General features: G+C 44.1%; 1 protein-coding gene across 5 annotated transcripts in view; it reads left to right on the forward strand.

Moving 5' to 3' along the window:
- Dab1 (DAB1, reelin adaptor protein) overlaps positions 1-20214 on the forward strand; it is a 1103453-nt gene that overhangs the window by 297278 nt on the left and 785961 nt on the right. For all 5 annotated transcript variants that reach the window (XM_026782357.1, XM_026782360.1, XM_026782361.1 and 2 more), the window contains exon 2: positions 16150-16309. The gene's annotated coding sequence lies outside the window, so the exon portion shown is untranslated. The remainder of the gene's footprint in view (positions 1-16149; positions 16310-20214) is intronic.

Below are 20214 nucleotides of genomic sequence, written 5' to 3' on the forward strand. Positions count from 1 at the left end.
GAGAGAGAGAGAGAGAGAGAGAGAGAGAGAGAGAGAGAGAGAGAGAGAGAGAGAGGGGTGAGGGGTGGTGGGGGAAGAGAGACGTTAATCATCAAGGATCAGCTGGTTCTACATCCTAGGCATTTTGAGCAATGAGCAGACAGACACAGCTCCACTGTCACCCTGAGCAGCCTGAGGCACTCCCCTAAGCTTTTAGGGACATCAGCTCAGGCTAAACCAGGATTCTGTTTGTGCCTTTGATGTAGAAGAGAATTTCAGGACTAGCTACTATGAAACAGAGCTAATTTCATTACATATATTTTATTATGGGTTTTAAATATACAGGTGAAGAGAGGAGGGAGCTCTCAGAAGGACACACCCAAGTGTGGGTACCAGTTACTTAAGAAATTAAACTGTGGATTGTCTTAATATTAGCCATATATACCATCCTAGTGACTCTCAAGTTACATCTCAAAGGGTTGCTAAGAAACATCTTTTTTCTTTTTCCTCCCTCGTTTCATGAGTGAGAGCCTAAGGTGACTCTGGAGGTTCCTGGATTGGAATTATAACCTGGTGTTACGAGCTGGGGGACTTCAGCTCCAGGTTCTTTTTGAGTAATATCTATGAGGACTCTGTGCCCTTCTTCCCAGAGAGTGATGTGTAACCAGACCAAGCAAGAGAATTGTCTTTATAATGATTCTTTACTAGCAACTTCAATATCCAATACATCAATGGGGGTTTCAATCTTAATAGGCATGGGGGATTGATAATGGGCAACACACAGGCACTTCAATATCACAATTATTAATCCCACTAAACCTAATACATAAAACCAATTCATAACTTTAATCTAACTTATCACTTATTCATAAAACACTTCTTAACCTTAATACAACTTATCCATTAATTATCTATAACCTTAATACAACTTATCCATTAATTATCTATAAAACACTCCTTAACCTTAGCTTATCCATTAATATTTCTTAATCTTATCAATTATCCATAAAATATCTCTTAACATGTCACACCCTAAACATATGTATTAACACATCTATGCTCTTCTCTTAGCCTCTCATACACACATAAAATAGCATCATACGACCTGATACTCCCTGGCTTAAAAAGGGCTTTTTGAATTTCTTCAGGCTGGGCTCTTGTCTGCACTGGAGGCTGGGCAGTGAAGGTCCTGTTGTTCCAGGCTGGTATCTGGTAGGGCCTTGGACTCGGCTTTCAGGTTACTGAGTCTCAGGAGACAAGGCTTTTAGTTCTCTACTCTCAAAGACGAGGCTTTGCTCTCAGGATAGCAAAGCGTTCTGTCTGCTCAGAAGACGAAGCTTTGCTTTCGGGATGGCAAAGCATTCTGAAAGGCAGAGTATCTAGTCTGTTCTCGGGAGACAGACCTCCAAAGTCCACTCTCAGGGAATGAGGATTTGCATTCGGGATGCAAGGCGTTAAATGTCTGTTTTTGGGAGACAAAGCTCTGTGCTCGGGAGACAGAGCGTTAAATGTTTAGGCAAGGCATTCAATATTGCTGCTTTTCGGGAGGCAGGCTAGGAGGATCTCTCTTTCCACGGAGGCCTGGTGCCAGAGCCATTGTGAGGAGTGAGATAACCGTCCTGCTTCAGCCACCTCTTTTAAGTCAGTTCAAAATTGCCCCTCGTTTGATCCTTCTGATAACCAGATGTCCTCGGTTATCAGTATCAACTGGCCACTGAAGGGTAGGGGTCCCTCTTGTGTGGCAAGATTATTTCGTTACCACAGTTGCTGGGTGCAGCCCCCACATCTGGTAGGGTAAGATGGGTGTGGCAGCCTTCAAGCAGGCAAATGTTCTCTTAATATTTCACCTTAGTAATTTTCCATACCACACACAAGAAGAAATGCTTTTACATTACACCAAGTTACATTCATTCTTATTCTATAAATTTCCCGCTTTATCTACACTACAGATTCCCCTTTATTTATTCATTCAGAGGAATCTGCCTCCATGCTCATTACACCTGGTAAGGTCAACCTGAGACTCACAGGATCACATACAGGGTTCAGTGCTTGGCCTTGTCTTGTAAATGTGGTTCCTGGTGAAAAATCCTCAAAAACTGATGGGTTTCCAGCTGGGTGGGAGAAAGGCCTTGAGAAGGTACAGGAACTTTTGCTCCTCTGCTGATCAGAGACATCTTGTGGGCTCTGGGTGAGGGGCTCTTTCCCTTTCCCGTGTCCTGTCATGATCCTTGTCTTTCTACCCTATCTTAAATTCATTCCATTCCTAAAACAGGGGAACGTTCCAGTCATTGAAGGCAGTAAACTGAAAAATGAGAGAGATCAAAGTCCCCATTCAGCTTCAGTCCTGAAAAAAAAAAAAACTTACTTTTGAAATTTTTTTCATGGCTATATAGTGTGGGATTGTGATGTAGTGGTCAGAAATCATTGCACTGCTGAAGGAGACTGGACGTCAGGTCTCCCTGATCCAGGGGCAAGGCCATGCCATGTTGAGTTCTCTCTTCAGGCCCTTCTGCTATTTTCTCTTGAAAACCTTGCTTCCCAAGGGGCCTGTTGTCAAGCTATAGTTCAGGGGTGTCAGGGTTGGTGTGTGTGTGGGGGGGAGGGGGACTCTGTTCCTTACAGTTCATTCTGCCTCTGCTCTTTCTCAGAGGAACTGGATGTGGAGACAGACAGATGACCCTAGAGTAAAATGCGGTTTTGTAGTATATCTTGCCAAGCCTCCTTGCCTGCTGGGCCTCTGTTTTTCCACCCATGGAGCGACTGCACTGTCAACCCGCACTTCCTAGTGTCCGAGCCCCATTTCCTACTAAGTCACTATTATCTTCACCCGAAGAGGAGGCTGCTGCTGCTGCTGTTGTTCCACACTGGCTGAGGAGGACAGGGATCCAGTTAGAAGGAGGCTGAAGTATCCAGAAAAGGGCTTAGGCTGGTCACCCAACCTTGAAAGGGATGGGGTTTCTGTCACCAAGGCTCAAGGCAACCCCTAATCTGCTGAGTCCAGAGCATGAGAGCTAATTGGAGGGACCGTTTGTTGCTAAACTAAGAAAAAAAAATGTGAAATCAATTGAGAGAAAAACCAATAGCAGGCTCTACTCACACACAATGAAAAGGCAAGATTGCCGCACAATTAAGAACCGGGCCCAGGTTTCTACGCTGAGCCCGTCCTGTTCTAGTGTTTCTAGGCCACAGTTGTTCGTCAGAAATAATTAAACATTTTCCCATGGGCAACAATTACTTGCTTAAAATATTATGAGTAAGGAGAATACGTTTATAATTACCTAACCTTTCTGAAGGTGAAAATATATATTATCCTTTTCTGTTCCATCAAAGGAGCTGGTGGATCCACCAGCTCTCTGTACCCTGTTTCCTACTGCGCTAATTGCCAGAAGGGATGGGATAGCACTTTCGCCATACTTTGTCTTTCATTTTCTGGAACTTTCAAGGAATCAAATCATGGTTCCTCTTTCATTTTTTTTTTCTTTTGGCAAGTCATTAAACAGCCTGCCTATAAATCTTCAGCATCAATGAATGACCCCAGCGTTCTGTTAAAATTAGGGTGGTGATGTCTCTTTCTTCTTTGGAATCCAGAGCCCACAACTGACATTTTTTTTTTCAATAGATTCTTGATTTCCTCTTAAATTCACATGCAGGGAAAAGAGCAAAGTAATAATAATAAGCACCAACAATAGCATAAGTACAATAGCTAACTCTTACAGAAGCCAGCATTTCTTTAATGGTTTTATCCTTATCTATTAATTATACACACTAATGGGTTTCATTATGGCATTTCCATTCATGGACGTAATGCATTTTGGTTATATTCCCCCAGTACCCTCTCTTGTCTCCTCCTGCTGCTGCTAACCTCTTTCCTCTTCTCAATTAGCTCCACTTGAACTTTCTGGTTTTTGTTTTGTTTTGTTTTTTTGAGGCATGCATTCTAAGGAGGTGTGTATACTGTCTCATTCAATACAATTGGGAAACTTACAGGTGAGAGAACTGAGGCCCAGAAATATTAAGACTCTTACCTAGGATCAAACAGCTAATAAATAGAGAAACTTATATGGTCTAGAGAGCATCCCTGTAGTCAGCATTATCTTCTAGCTGGAAGACTCCTTCAAATTTCTCTATCAAGTCATTTCTCTTCACTACCTACAAACAACACATTTTATACAAAATATTGATCAAAGTACTTGTTGCTTTCACAGTAAGCCTTTTGTGCTCCCTGATTGATCTTAATTTTTATAGTCCACAGTTTAGTTTATTCTTTGAAAATTTTATGCCTGTATACAAAGAATTATGGTCACATCTATCCCTCATTTTTTCCCTCCAACTCTACCTGTATCCTCCCCCCAATGTGAGTTCATTCCAACTTCCTGTAGATGCCGATGTCATTTCTCTTCCTCCTCCTTGTCCTTCTTCTACTCCTCCTCCTCCTCTTCATTCTTCTAAAATAACCTTAATCAAGTCAAGTTAATCCTGCCCAGGTTTGCACAAACGTAGGGCCATCGACAGGAGCATGGGCAACGTAGCAGTGAGCCCGCTCCCACAGAAACCTGATTCCCCGCAACCATCAACTGTCAATAGCTCCTCAATAAGAGGTGAGGCACAGAGAGCTCTTCTCCCATTTATGCTGGGATTTTGACTACCTTGATCTCATCTTCTTGGCATGAGTGTATGAATGCGATAGCCATCTCACATCCAGAAGACAGCAATTTACAGCCTCTGACTTTTAGGTTCTTTCTGTCTCCTCTTTCACTTTGTTCCCCGAGCCTTGGCAAGAGTATTGATAAAGATGATCCATTTGTGCTAAGCACTGACAGTCACTTATGCCCAGCTCTTTGATCAGCATGAGCCTCTGCACTGACTGCCTCCCACTGCAAAAAAAAAGAAACTTCTGTGACCAAGACTTTGAGTACAAACATAAATATTTATAAGGCAATTTCAGAACGTGACCATTTAAAAGCAGGCCCCACCCTATGATTTGTGTCCTCCTTGCGATGACCTTTTGGCCAGATTTACAGGTATGAAATTCCCTCCTGTGGAACAGGTCTTAAATCCAAATACAAAGCGGTTGGTTACCTCCAAACAGACATACCACTATTGCGCAGTTTACCTGGCATGCTGTAATTGACTCATACAAGATCCAATGTTGGGTAAGACTGCTGATAACTTTTCTCCCCCAGCAGGCTGCATAGAACTTTCTAGCCCTATGAAAGCTAGTCAGCAGGGACTCAATATCCTACATTTGGCCTTACTGAGTTTCCATCTACCAATATGTAGTAATAGCAACAGTAACAGCTCCACTTCAATTCCTGAGTGTATGACCTAGACACACCCTGACTTGGGGCCTCCCCCCTCTCCCACGCATGCACAAGAACTATGCCTGATAATTAATCTTACCTTGGGTTACCAATGAAGATGCTGAAGCACAGAAAAGTTAAGAGATACTGTCAAGGTCACACAGCTAGCGCTCTGGGAAGCAGGGATTTCAAGGCAGTTGACATCCTACTTAGCCTGTTTTAACCCACAGCTTGTGATAGGTACTGACCTTGGTTTGCTAATGGGAATGAGGTCTCAGAGGCCCCATCTTCTGCTACTTAACTGGGCTGACTCACACACTATGTTTCAGGGCCAGTAACAGGTAAGGTTTTATGAATGCTACCTTCTGAAGTGTTCTTTCTCATATTTTAAAAAATGAGATCTGGGTAATTTGTTGAATTTTGGTACTCTTCAGTTGACTCCAAAATTAAGTAAAAATCTGTTTGAAATTATAGTTTGTTAACGATCGCATGTGCCCACAGAGCCTTGGCATGCTCCATTGGTTCAGAGCATGATTTCTTTGTGGTGGTGTTTCCTCGCTGCATTCCAGTGGCAGTGGATACCATAGTTCCCCGTGTGCTCCTCTTCTGTGATGCATACACAGCATACATGGCATAGCATGCTATGCTGGAAATCATGCTAGGAATACATCACAATACAAGGTCTCCTCAACCAGAGCTGACTTCTTATTTTGCACAGTTTCTTGAGGTAGGAATACTTGGATGATGGCCACACTCGATATCCAGCCTGCCTTCTGTGCTGAGGTTCTAACGCTAGCCAGCTGTGTGACCCTGGGCTAATTATTTGTGCATCCCTGGCTTCCTCGTCTATCCATCTGTGATAGAGCGATGGTGGGATCATTGGGGGTCTGTCCCTGTGCAGATGAATGAATAGATGCGCCTCATGCATGGGATGACTGGATCTGGCCCACTGGCACCTGCAAATGTGGGCTCTTGGTACTGGTACCCATCCATAGACCTCGCATTTGAAAACCACTTTTTTCTTTTTTAACAGAAGAAAAAAACAGCTCATCGTTATCTCCCCCAACCCCTACTTTCCAAAGGCCACTTTTGTTTCTCCTATTTCTTCTTGGAATCGACACTCAGCACTTCTGGCGAAGGTGAGAACATAGCAAGCCTTGGTGTGAACATTTAGAGGAGGCATGAAGCCTGCATGGCAGCCCACTCTGCAATTAGCTGTGCGTTCTGCAATTCGTTACATTGGCATGCATTCTGCCATAAGTCCTATTCTGCAGGCCTGTTGTCTGACCAGGTTGCAAAGTTTGGACTGGCGCAGCTGGTAAACTGTCCCCTCTCCCTGTCCTACCAGACAAGCCCTTGGCTGTCATTCTATGTTGTATAGGAACCCTACCCCCTGATAACTGATCTTTTACTTTTCACTGTTGCTCTTAAGAACCTTTCTCCACAGGGCAGCCAGAGGGATATTTTTGTACATCAGATATGAGGTCTCAGCTTAAGCCTTCCTAGTCTTCCTATTGCATTAAGCATTGAACCCCAGGCTACCCTGTGGACTGCAGGTCCTATGTACACTGAGTTCCTAGATCCACTTCGCTGCTTTTCAACACATCACACCTCCTCTGAGAGCAGGAAGTTGATCTCCGTGTGAAGAATCCTTCTGTCTGCAACATCCTCTGCTGCCTATGGTCTCAACATGAGCTAGTGCCCCCTACGAGAGGCCTGCTTTGACCACTCGGCATCACACAGCAGGCCCCTCCTTCACCGCCACAGTGCCAATAGTCCAGAACAAAACGCCTTCTCTAAGGGATTCGGGCCCTACTCTAAATTCCATCTCCCTGACTTCTGTGTCTGCCCTGTCTCTGGCTGTTTATCCCTAGTTAGGCTCTTTATTTTAGGTTCCTCAAGACGGAAATGAAGTCATGGTCAGATGTCGCTTTGGATGGGCTGGAGAGATGGCCTGGAGTTTCCCAGCACCCATGTCAGGAGCCTCGTAACTGCCTGGAATTTCAGCTCCAGGGACATGTCTGTAGTTTCAGCATAAAGCATGTAGCTTTTGGCAAAGGTACCTGGAATTTGGGTCTGCAGGCAGGATCCTATGATCGAGGAAATTATCCGCTAGTAAGGAGTGACTAGCAAGTACTTAGTCTCCCCGGAGTATCATTTGGGTTCAGATATGGGGGAAATGAATATCCTAAGGGGCACTGGAGAGATGCCATCAGTTGCTGATCACTGGGAGGTACAGAGGTAAAAATGTACATTTCAGGGATGGCTGCCCACCTCTACCTGTTACCTGCTGTGTGACCTGAGTAAGTCACTTCTCTGGGTTTCAGATCCCTAAGAGTAATTTACTTTCAAGCTCTCTGCTGATTGGATGGGTCATCTTAAGGACAACATATTATTATTATTAATAATAATAATTAATTATTATACTAATTATTATAACCGTTATCAACTGACTGTGGCCAGAGGCATGGGATGTACCTTTCCCATTGCCATGCACAAGCATGGGATAGGCACTCAGGGTGTTTTCCAATGCCTTCCCCTTAAAGCCCAGTTTAGGGCTTGGTCAACAATCTACAGAATCTCTTCATACCTCAGGGGTACTCAGTCAGAACACTGTTCCTCAGCAAGATCTCCTAGTAATCCTGCTCTGTTAAGTTTTCCAAACCATAGTTGTTCTTAGGCCTGGCTGACCCCATATGCCACAGGAGGGAGAAGACATGTTTGAAGCACAGAGCGATGAGATAGGTCTGTGCTTGGCCCTGTAGCTTTTGAGGCAGGAAGGGATAGCAGGATATGGCTCCACCAGGTCCTGGGGTGGGAACTGAACCTCATTTGCCTGCAGAAGCAGGGAAGTGCTTCAGTCAAATTGTACTGGAGGAAGTTCTACATGGTGACCATTGTGGGGGGCACTGAGAGAGAAGAGCAAGAGTGGAGGACAGGAGTCCCAAAATGTCCCCTCAGGGGAAATGAGTCCTAGAGGTAAATGAGGCAGAAGGAACCGGGCAAGGGTGTTATGGAAAAGTAACTCAGGGCCTCAGGACTAGACATGGGTGAGGGAGAAACCAGAGTGCCCTGTGACTGGACTTGGAACTTAAGCCATTCTTCACGACCCATTCTGGCTGTCGTCTCTCACAGTTCTCTTTCCCGATTCTGCTCAGAGAAGAAATGTGTCTTGTTCTACAAGCAGAACTTCCTTCTCGCTTATTCAACACCTACTTGAGACTATTGCCTGCCCCAGAGTGTGTGGACAAGATGTCATACAGGTTCCACAAAACGTGTTGGCCTGCCTTTGTCTAATGTCTCTTTCTAGCAGCCGGTTCGATTGCAAACTCCTCAATTTGCCAGATTCCTCACAACGAGCCGTTCTGTACAGCAGTTCTCAGCCCATCTTTTAGGTGCAGAAAGTTTTTATTTAAAATATAGTTCCATTTTCTTTTAAAGCATCAGTCTAAGACCTTTTTTTTTTAATAAAGGCAATGGGGCCCTTTTAAAAACTAGTTGCCCGTGAAATCCCAATCTACAAAACAGAATAATGACAGTTGCCTTTGCTTAAAGGGAAGGCTGAGCCCCAGGTACTTCTTTTTCATTTACCTCTAATTTCACTATCTACAGATCCCTTAGAGCACATTAAGCAATCTTGAAAGCATTGTTTTAAAACAAATATACTCTTTGCATCGCTGACTTCCTAATAGAACAATCAAATGCATCTTTTAAATGACAAGGGCATTTTATCAGAATCTTTGTGATAATAAGATTGAGTTGGTCCAGATCGCTTGCATTGACAGGGGCAGGGGTCAAATTAATGTAAGTAGGCAAAGCCGTGGCTTTATTGGCCTGTGCAGCTAGGCAGTCTTAGAGTGCTGGCTATAGGCCAAGTTTTAGCCAGGTGCTAAGGTGACTTTTCTGAGTCATTCTCCCTAACCATCGATTGCTTCTAGCTTTGCCTGCTAACTGTTATCCCTGTTTACTCCTGCTGTGGTTGCTTTATCCTTGTAACAAATGTATTTAATTTGGGTGGTTGCAAGGTAAAGTCCTTACAGGTCTTGATCCCCAAAGACCAGAGTCCCTTCTCTTCAGCATTCATAGAACTTTTGTTGGTACTTCTTGGGTCATGTGATATCTTAGTTTTGTTTCAATAGCTGTGGTCAAACACTAGGCAACTTGGGGAGGAAAGGATTTATTTCACATTACAGCTGGAATCCATCACGAAGCCGAACCTGGGCAGGAACGCAAGGCAGGAACTCGGAGGCAGGAACTGAAGCAGAGACTAGGGAGGAATGCTGTTTGCTGGCTTGCTCAGCCTGTTTCCTTACACCATCCAAGACCATCTGCCCAGGGATGGCACAGCCCCCAGTGGGCTTGGCCCTCCTGCATCAATCATCAATCAAGAAAATGCCCTGCTGACTTGAGTCAGGTTGGCAAAAGCTAAAAATCAGGACACATGTCAACCCCTAAGCCAGTAGACATTCAGAAGTCATTATGATTGATAGTTCCTCCAAAATCCTGCCTGTGGTCCCAAGTGAGACAGCTCTCTAATTACACACAAAAAGGTGTTGGGAAAAACAAAGAACCAGATGTCCCCTGCAGTGCCACAGGCTCTTTAGAAAAAGGGTTTCCACATTCATACTGTATGCTGAGCGTTGTTGCAAAGATCAAAGATGGAAACACAGAATGACACCTAGGACTGGTCATGAGGTGCCTGAATTTAACTTGATGTGATGAGGTGAACCAAGCAGAATTCTCTGAGAGTCTGAAAGAAATAACATTGGCTGAACAAAGGAGCCATTCATTTTTCCTGGGGAAATAGGTATGACTTATTTGGAGGTGACATTTGATGGTGTTTCCATGACAAAGAGGAAAAGAACTTTTCAGGGAGAAAAAAAGCAAATCACAGAAGGGCCTGGAGACATGTACTGAGATGGGGTGTCAGAGAAATGTGGGCCCATAGGCTGGGCAACGGGAGTGACTCCTTCCTCAGTTTACCCACACTCCTTCCTAGGAGCCACCACCATCCCCCAGAGCCATCACAGTCTGCAGAGGTAGTGTGCACTCTGGGAGTTCTGTTAGGTTTCACCACCGTGAGTTCTCTTAGGTTTCACTGTCCCAGGAGTTGGCCTACTCAAGCTGTATGTGCAAGGTCCTCCAGAGAACTCTGGCTCAAACCTTCCAGATCTCCTGAAGCACCCTTGTCCTGAGTATGACTTGCCCTTTCTCTCTGATCACAGCCCCATCCCATCCTCTCTGCTCTCATCTTTTCTTTCTCCTCCCCCACTCTGTTTCTCTGGGCGACTCATTCACACCTTTCAGCTTCCTTAGGAGGAAGACCACTGCTTTGTAAAGAACACCAGCCAATCCATCTAGTCTTCTACTCTTAGAATTTTGTCTGCAACCCAAACCATCATGTGACAGTTCAAGAGTTTGTAGGAAATGTCCTCTATGCAGGCTCCACCCACAAAGACAGTCACTTCCCAAATAGGGGGTTAGAGCCCTTTGTAAAGCCTTCCACAGTAGCATCAGTATGCAGCCAGCAGGAGGCAGGCTCAGGGAGCACCTGGGCTTTGGGTCCTCCTCACAGAAGCTGGTCTGTAGCAGGCCTGAGTAAAGGTGTGACCTGTTTTGCATACCGCCCAGGCAGAAGTCTACGGCCTTGATAATCACCAAGACTCCACTGTGCTCCGGGTTAATGGCACATTCCCAGGCTTGTTAGACTGTTGTCTTGTTCTCAAAAAATTATGTTTTAGCCTTCTGGACATCTAATTTTGCAAATCAGTGTCGGGTACAGAAAGGAGCCTGTCACTTGAGCAGCACATTCAGTAATTTTAAAGGTCAAAGCCCCACATGGAAATGAGCTTTCAGCCATTGAAGTCCATTGATTTAAACACACATAACAGAAAATGTGTACTTACGGTGCAGGGCTATTTCTGCATATATAAATTAGCCCATTAGATGTACTGATAACCAATATCTCAAGCACTTACTCGCTGATCATCAGGGCAGCATGGTAGAAAAACACTGATAAGTGCAGAAACAGGCTTCATTTTAAGGACATTGCAATAATAGCTCTCCATGATAGAGTGTCTGCTTATGACAGACATTCTGTGGCTGGGTGGTTTATCCCAAATCCACATGACAATCTTGCACAGTAGGAAATCTGAGCTCAGCAAGGGAAGGGATGACATCCAGGACATCCCAGAGAAGAGAAGAGAGCTAGATACCTATGGCAGACCCTGGGAGTTCAAATGCCCTCAGCAGCACACCCTGCCTTAATGCCCAAGTACAGAGAGAGCAATTGTGTGGGGGAAGACTGCTAGGAGCAGGCTGCTCACAGTGAAGTCGAGAACCTACTCATATCTGTGACCCACAAGGAGGATTCTTTTCTTGGCAAAGAATACGTTGATTCCAGAAGTGATGTATGATGACTGGGGTTAAATTATATTTGGGCACCTACTAGTTCAGATTCATTTCCTTATTTTTGCATGGTCTGGTTGGGTGACATTGTACAGGAAGTAAAAGACAAGTAATAAGCATTTAAGATCTGCCCATGTGTATGTCATGGTCACTGTAGATCGTCAGTCACTCTGGCCGAAGGACTACTGAGAGCTTTGTTGTTGTTTCTGCTGCTGCTGCTGCTGTTTTGTTTCCCTTCACACCTCCAAATGGTGTGTCTCTGAACTGTTTGGACTCTGGAAGTAAAACCGACCCAGCTAGCGGAATGTCTGTCTTGATAAATCGGAAACAAAAAGACCCAAACTAATGGCTTCCACAGTGGAAGGTGCCCTGGGAAATAAACTAGAGAACAGAGGGACTGGGGGCTTGTTTACTATGACTCTGCGTATCCATTTGATGGGAAGTATAAATAGGTTTCTTTCCACAAAGGACCCGGGGAACAGTGAATAGGGGAATAATTGACTTGTCTTGGTATGTTTGTGAATGTGCATTTTTTATCTGATGGTAAATATGCTGTTGGCCTTTGAGTCAGTCACCCACCATAAAATTTCCTCAGCCTCTTCTGCGCCAAGATAACGGACCCATCCCCCCACCCCAAGAAAACATTTCAAATTAGCATTAATCATCCTGGGTCTTGGTTTGGGCCCTACGGTGAAAGCCACCTACTGCCGCTGAATGGCATTCAGCGGGCAAGAAGTGATTTGCAATATAATTTAAATGAAGAGTTGGTTTCCTTTCCCATTCAGAACACACCAGTATGGAAAACTGATTGTCAGACATTCTGGCGATGCGCATCAACTTGGCTATTCACTCAGAAAATGAAGTTTCCTGAGACACCGGTACATTTAATTTGTTTTTTTTTTTTTCCTCTCCCTGTGAAGTTAACTTCAGCTTGTTAAATACAATGACTATCCAAGCCACAGAGAAACCAACACTATTAATTTTAATGCTTATAATGTAATGGAAGGAGATTATATTCATTTGGAATTTTTCCCCTTTTTAATAGAATGTTTACTTGCCCCGTTCCTTTTGAGTTAATTATTACTTTCTCTCCATAATGCTCTGCGTATTTCTGAGCAGCTAAACACAGGCCCGAGTTTAAGATTTGGTGGTGAATCTAGCATTTCAAAACCGTTATTGCTAAAGCTTCAATAGCTTGGCAGCGTGAAGTGGGGGTATATATGGCTGACGGGAGTACAACTGGTCCCTTGCAGAGCCCAGCCATCTATTTTTATAAAGTATTTCACTTTCGTACAGTTTCTTTCCTATGCTTTGATTGTCAGATTGAATGACTTTTCCGAGAATTATCTAGTCATAAGTTATGATTTGGTGGCTTTCCCTGGTTGCTCACTCACTTTTCTATTTTTAGCTCATTGGCTCACTCAGTTAATAGACATTTAGTGACACCCACTTATGTCAGTGCTGGGTGTGAAGTATCAGGGACTGATGATTAAGACAAGTCTCCCTTTTCCGGGAACGTGGTGTTGAGTAAGAATTGAAACAAGGCGCTATAACACATGGGGCATCAGTGCAAGAGAATTGAGCATTAAAGATAACGCCAGGTATGGTGGGGCACACCTATTCCCAGTTCTCAGGAGGCAGGCGTAGGCAGATCTCTGTGTGTTTGAGGACAACTTGGTCTACATAGTGAATTCCAGGTCAGTCATGGCTATATAGTAACATAGTAAGACCCTCTTACAAATCAACAACAAAAATTAAAAGATGATGGAGGGCACAAGGGGCAAGGCTCTCTGGAAAGGGGACCACCAAGCATGGATCTGTTGGGGATGAATCTTGGAGCCCTAGGCCTTGGCTTCCTCATGGTCATGGTGGAAAGATGGTAACAACAGGAGAAGGCATTTCAGGTCCAGACTTTAACATGTGCAAGCTGAGGGGCAAAGCTGTTAGAAACTTTGACCTACTGTGTGCTTACATCTCAGCAAAGCTATACACAGTTGAAAGTGCATTCAACTTATCCATTTACAGAACATCATGCCTTGGATAGTCAGTGCCCTGTAGATTGCAGGTTGTTCTTCTGATCCCTGGATTGACTGGGACCTACACTTCGCTGCCACAACCCAGCATGGAAGAGAGTACGTTCACACACTTGTCAACCTAGGGAAACAGCAGATTTCAAAAAGTGTGACTTCTACTCAATCTACATTGCTTTCAGCCACCACGGAGTCAAAATGCTATGACTGAGACAATCATGCCTGTATTTTCTTTTTTAAAAAATTCTAGTGGTGTGGGCTGACCACTCACAAAGGTCTCCATCAGTCTGGCACTGTTTTAGATTCTCTGATCTATAATCTGAGCCTTCTGATGTCATTTGGAAGCAGGCATCATAAGCATCCCCTTTCATAATGGAAACTCATGCAAAGTTGGGTAATGTATGAAAGCACAGAGGCACTGGAATCAATGGGAACTCAAAACCTTTTCTCCATTTAAAAGTCTACCATTTTAAACATCAGGCTCAGAGTTTCTGCCCTCAAGAGCCTTCAGTCCAGTCCAGGCACACAGATAAGATGTGCAACTAGTGACAGTCCTGTATGCCTATGCGTAGACACAACAACAGCACATACAGTTTGTGGAAAAGATCAGGAGAGATACAAAGTACATGCAGTATTGAGAACAGTGCCTGGTACACAGGTAAGCTTGTGCTATCTGCTGGCACTGTGGAGATTAACCTTTGAATAGTGGTAGCATCCAGTGGCACTAAGGAACTCAGAGATAGAGGAGTGTACGTCTGAGGTCAATGGCTAAGGAATCCTGCAGAGTTAGTGGCAGTTGGTGTAGACTTGAATGGAAGAATCCAAAGGGAAAAGATTTGAGGAAACAAAATGATTACTGCAGCAAAAAGATCAGGATGCAGAAATGCAAGCTGACTGAAGGATTCCATCATGTTTAATAAAAGCAAATAGACCAATTTGATTGAAGTGGGATATCTATAAAAGAACAAATGAGATCAAGCAAAGAGACAGGAGCTCTTTACACATCATGATGCCTGCCGAATGGAAGGCACTATTCATATTTAGTTGTCATAAAAACTTTCCTGAGGTTCTCAGGTCACTTTTTCATTACATAATGAGGTTCAGAGAACTTAGGCAACTTTCATAAGGTCAGAAAGCTAAAGAATGGTAGACCATGGGCTGGAAACTAGAACCATGTTCTTTGGGTTACACCACCCTTTCATTTTTGGATTTCATCTTTGAAATTTATTGTCAATATTTATAGAATCTTTTTTTTCGGATGAAATATGAAGAAAAAAGTGAGAAAAATGTGTTAATGTGTTGACATGTTCTTCTTTGGGCTTTGGATATCATTCCACTTATCCTAATATTTCAAAATTTTCTTTCATCAAGATGGCAAGAACTAGCTTTTTGTTTGACTTCTTATACATCCCCCTCCCCTGGTTTCCTCTCCATGTGTGCCTGGTAGAGCACACATCAAAAATACACCATCACTTGGAATAAGAGCTGACAGTTAAGACACTTGACTTTGAGTAAGGACCTTGGGGGCTTGAGCTAGAATCTTCACCCTTCCCTTAAAAGCTGTGGTCACAAACATATAAGTTATGTTTGTTTCTGTCTCTCTATCTGTGTAATAACCATAGTAACCCTACCAGTGGCTTACTATTAATTAACAATATATGTAATGACTGCAACCTGCACTTAAAACACTCCTATCACTCATGAACTAGCAGCATAAGTATTGTCATAATTGCGGTTTCTATCTCCTGTCTTTCCGCAAACGGAGTTCGGATCTGGTTGTTCATGAGCGTGGCCCAGTGCTGAAGAGAGCACACAATTACAGCCACTGCAGATGTTCATTTGGCAACATCTGTCAAGATTTAAAACATACATTTAAAATATGATTTACTGTTATTCTTAAGTTATTGTTATTTGTACATGTGTATGTGAGGGTAGGCACCCACAGAGTTTGGAAGAGGGTACTGGATGCCATGGATCTGGAGTTGCATGTTGTTATGGGCCCCCATCTCGGTGCTGGAGACCAAACCCAGGTCTTCTGCAAGAGCATTTGCACTCTTAACTGATGAGTTCTCTCTCCCCTCCCAAAATATACACCTCCTTTAACCTTTGCTTCCAATGTATTTACTCCCACAGATAGACTCATGGAGTGAAGAATGTACTATGTGTAGCTTTAGGGGTTTGGGCTTGTGTGTGTATCATCCCATCTAAAATATTGAAACAGACTTTGAGGAACACTTGAGGTTCCGTGTGTTTTCCACACCGCCCAGTCCTTTGCTAAGGCTCAGCCTCCCATACATACTTTGGACCTCAGGCCTCCTCCCTCCCCAAACATTTGATACAAACTCCATTGTTGGGATCCTCTGAACTCCATCCTGGTATTCTCTTCTCCTGGAGTCTGCTCTCCAGACTGACGTGGGCTTCTTTCATTGCAGCTGCTCCCTGCCTCTTCTCCATGATTCCTGACTTGTGGGCTTGGCAGTCTCAGAAGAGCTTCACTGAATTCCCTTCCATCCAGATCCTGGGGACTCACCTCCCCTAGCATCGCCCCTGAGCAGCCTGGACACACTGACTGGACCAGTTGTTAGGATACTTGTGAGTCCAATACTTGATTCTTTCATAAAATTATTTCAAATCACCCCTTAGCCCCTGTGACTCTTTGATTTTTTTTTTTTTTTCTCGAGACAAGGTTTCTCTGTGGCTTTGGAGCCTGTCCTGGAACTAGCTCTGTAGACCAGCCTGGTCTCGAACTCACAGAGATCCGCCTGCCTCTGCCTCTGCCTCCCGAGTGCTGGGATTAAAGGCGTGCGCCACCATCGCCCGGCTGACTCTCTGATTTTATGTTTCTCTGTTCTCCCCCTTTCTGGAGCTCGCTGTCGGCTCCAGAGGGAACACATCAGGGCCTTCATTTGTTTAACCGCTGACTATGGACTAAGGTAGGAAGCAGCAGGGACCAAGAACCACAAGGTGCGTGCCTTTGTCCTCACATGTGCTTCCATTCCGGTTACTCATTTCCCACTTAGACTGGGAACTAAGTGGATTAGAATAAAACCAATTTGAGGGGAAAAGGAAATGTTCACAGGAATAGAAATAGAAAGCCCTACTGTCTTGGCTACCTAAGATCTGTAGTCCTCGCCAAGGAATTTAAAAAGTAATGTTTCTTATCATAAGGGACAGAAATACGCGGCTTTCTGCATCAGTAGATATGAAGATTAAAAGGTCTGACCGTATTAAACAATTTCGCATAGCACCAGGCACTCTGGGCAGCGCTCTTGGCCTTATTACCCTGCTTCGTGGGGCTATTTCAGGCCCAATTTAAGAACACAATGCAGCCTGGCTTTGCAAATTGACATCCTTTAATTTAAGCTGTCTTGTGGGAGAATTAAGAAATTATGGAACAATTATTCCCCCTCAGTTGAAAGCTGGATGACATCCTGAGATTCTTGTACATTAGCCATTTGAATTGATTAAGTCACGTAATTGAATTACACCTTTGCCCCCATAATATCTCGTGGCAGATATGTTGGTGTTTCCTGTTGGGGAAATGCTTTCATAAAAATAGAACAGGGGCTGGGGTCGCAGACTGACCTGGGTGACAAAGAAAAGCTCAGAGCAGGTGGGGGTACAGTGAGGCTTGTAGAGGTGGCAGATTGAAAGAGGCCGCATGTGTCTGGCATCACGGTGGATATTCACAGATGAAACTGTAGCAATGAATGGAGCCCGTCCTTCCCAGCTCTTCTTCTTCATCATCCTTGAGCACTTAGCTTGGGGGTGTGCCGCTCATTTCAAAGCTTTGGCCAACATTGCCAAGGAACAAAATGCTGAATTTGGGGTACCCTCCTTTGTCCTCCATGGTTCCCCACAATTCTTCATCAAAGGTACCTACTAGGAAGTTGACAAGCCACCTTCCCTAGGCAATAAAGCCGAGCTGAAAGCCATTCCCAGCTGATCTATGAGTGAGGGAGAACACATACTATTTGCTGCAGGAGGTTTGAGCTGGACTTGGACGTACGGTTGTTTTACCTTCTGAAATAATTTCTTTTCTAGCCTAGCCTGGAGAGAGGCAGCCAATTTTTAAAGCATCACCCATAAATAGGAGTGCTGGCACTACCTGCGTCTTTAGAGGATTCTATGTATGAAATCCAATTTATTTATTTATCTTGTTCAGAGAGTTGTATTCATTAAACACAACTCTCCAAGTCATAGATACGTATTATATACAAAAGCTAGGCAGTAGCTAGCAGAGAAAAAGTGGTCAAAATGTATTCCTACTTTTTAGCAGTGCTTAATAAAGTAGAGGGGAAATGCCCTGGTTTGAAAGTAGAAAGCAGACCAGTAGGGATCAAAAAGCATGCTGGGAGGGGAGGGCGGCGGGAGAAGGGTAGACAGCTGTGATGGATGTATGACACATTTTTTTTTTTTGAAAATCACAATGAATCCTATACACTTGTGCAATTAATATGTGCTAATAGTTATGATAAGAAAAATAAACTGAAAACAATTAAGTCAAGTGTTATTTTTTTAACCTGAAGACTGGAGAGATACAGGCAGGTATAGCCCTGTTGACAGGAAGTACAGGGAGGAGGCAGTGGACTGTCCATTTCATTTCTCTCTGAAGTCTGTGTTGCCCTGGCTGCCCCTGCCCCCGTCACCCTTTCCCACAACATCCACTTGGAACCCAGCGGAGAAGAAACCTATTAGATTCTCATCCGATGGTCAAGCTGGCCATGTGCCTTTCATTGGCAAACTCCTGTGAAGGAGAAAGGTTTAAAACATGGCTCTGCTGCACCCCGCCCCCGCCCTGACTTCCAGCTCACTGCCACACTGCGCAGCATTCTGGGGCTTCGAATTCTTTGTCTGTTCTGTGTGGCAGGAGAATCGCTCACTCTTTTTAAAAAGCCCTTTACCTTCTCTTTGCCTTTATCAAAGAACACTCTCGGAGCTTTCAAACCCAACGGCGACTATCCTCCTGACTATTTCTGTGTGGAAGGGATTAATCAAGTCTGTCAAACACTGAGCAGTAAAATCTTTAATATTTCTAAAAGGTTTAAAGCCTGCATATTTATCGCATGCATCATTGAGAATAATCTTTCTTTTTATATATATAAAAAAATTCAGCACTCATGGTGAAATCGTGTGGATGAGCGCAGTGGGTGAGAGGCTCATGCAGGACCCTGTTGCGATGCGCAATGGAGGCTTCAGTTCCAGCCATTCTCTGGCATTATCTGGCTAGGAGCAACCCATCCACCCCTACATGCGTTTACACTAAGGTTTATGCTGGAATCTGAGCATTCGGGTGCTCCAGAGAAAAGAAGGAGGAATGAACAAGACACTAATTCCTGCCCAGTGCTTGCTATGTGTGAGGTATTGTATCTGCATGCCTGAGGGCATTGTTACAGTTTTATTTTCAAACACCCTTTTGTCCTGGCATTATCGAACTGATTTATAGATAAAGATATCAAGGTCCCAAGAGGGAAGCAAATTTTCTCAAGCTCCCATAAATGTCCATTTACAAACCTGGGATTTGACCCTGTGCCGGTCTAATTCTTCCGTTCTATGTGCACAGTATGTGCTTAGTCTAGAAAAGGTGGCCACTTGTCTTAGTTAGGGTTTCTGTTGCTGTGATAAAACTCCATGACCATAAACACTCTTGAAGAGGAAGGGGGGAGCCGATTTCAATTTCAGTTTACAGCTCCTAGTCCATCACCTGGGGAAGTCCGGGCCAGAATTCAAGGCAGGAATCTGGAGGCAGGACCTAGAAGAAAAGACCACACAGAAGAGCTGCTGAGTAGCCTGCTTTCCATGGCTTGCCCAGTTTACTCTCTTACGCCACCCACGGCCACCAAGCCCAGGAGTGGCACCACTAACAGTGAGCTGGGTTCTCCCTTCCCAATCCTCAATGCAGAAAACACCCCACAGGCTTGCCCACATGCCAGTCTGGTGAAGGAATTCACAATCTCGGCTTGCTCTTCTCAGACAGACTACTTTAGCTAGTGTCAAGATCACAGAGAACTAGCCAGCACACCACTCAAGTGTCGTCAAAGGCAGTTAGGGCTGAGACATCTGAGGGCTTTTAAAGATTCGTCATCATTTTACAGACAGAGAGGCAGTATAGCTAGCTGGACATGATTCTGAGACTCTGCGATGCTTAATCTAATAGTGGTGTAAATAGTTATTAGAGCAGAGATTCACTCGTACTAATACGACAGACTTGTATTTTGTTACGTAGGAAGTAGTCTAATGTAAACTACTCAATCACCCTGTGAAATGATATTAGCACTACTGCCATTTGACAAATGGAGAAACTGAGACCCAAAGGCATAAGTTATGTCTAGAATATACAGGTAAAGCAACTACATTGATGCTCTAACTCTGTTCCTCTTTTTTTTTATTTTTTATTTTTTATTTTTTTTGGTTTTTCAAGACAGGGTTTCTCTGTGGCTTTGGAGCCTGTCCTGGAACTAGCTCTGTAGACCAGGCTGGTCTCGAACTCACAGAGA

The sequence above is a fragment of the Microtus ochrogaster genome, chromosome 10 (genome assembly GCF_000317375.1).
Source record: "Microtus ochrogaster isolate Prairie Vole_2 chromosome 10, MicOch1.0, whole genome shotgun sequence".
In the NCBI taxonomy this organism is placed as follows: domain Eukaryota; kingdom Metazoa; phylum Chordata; class Mammalia; order Rodentia; family Cricetidae; genus Microtus; species Microtus ochrogaster.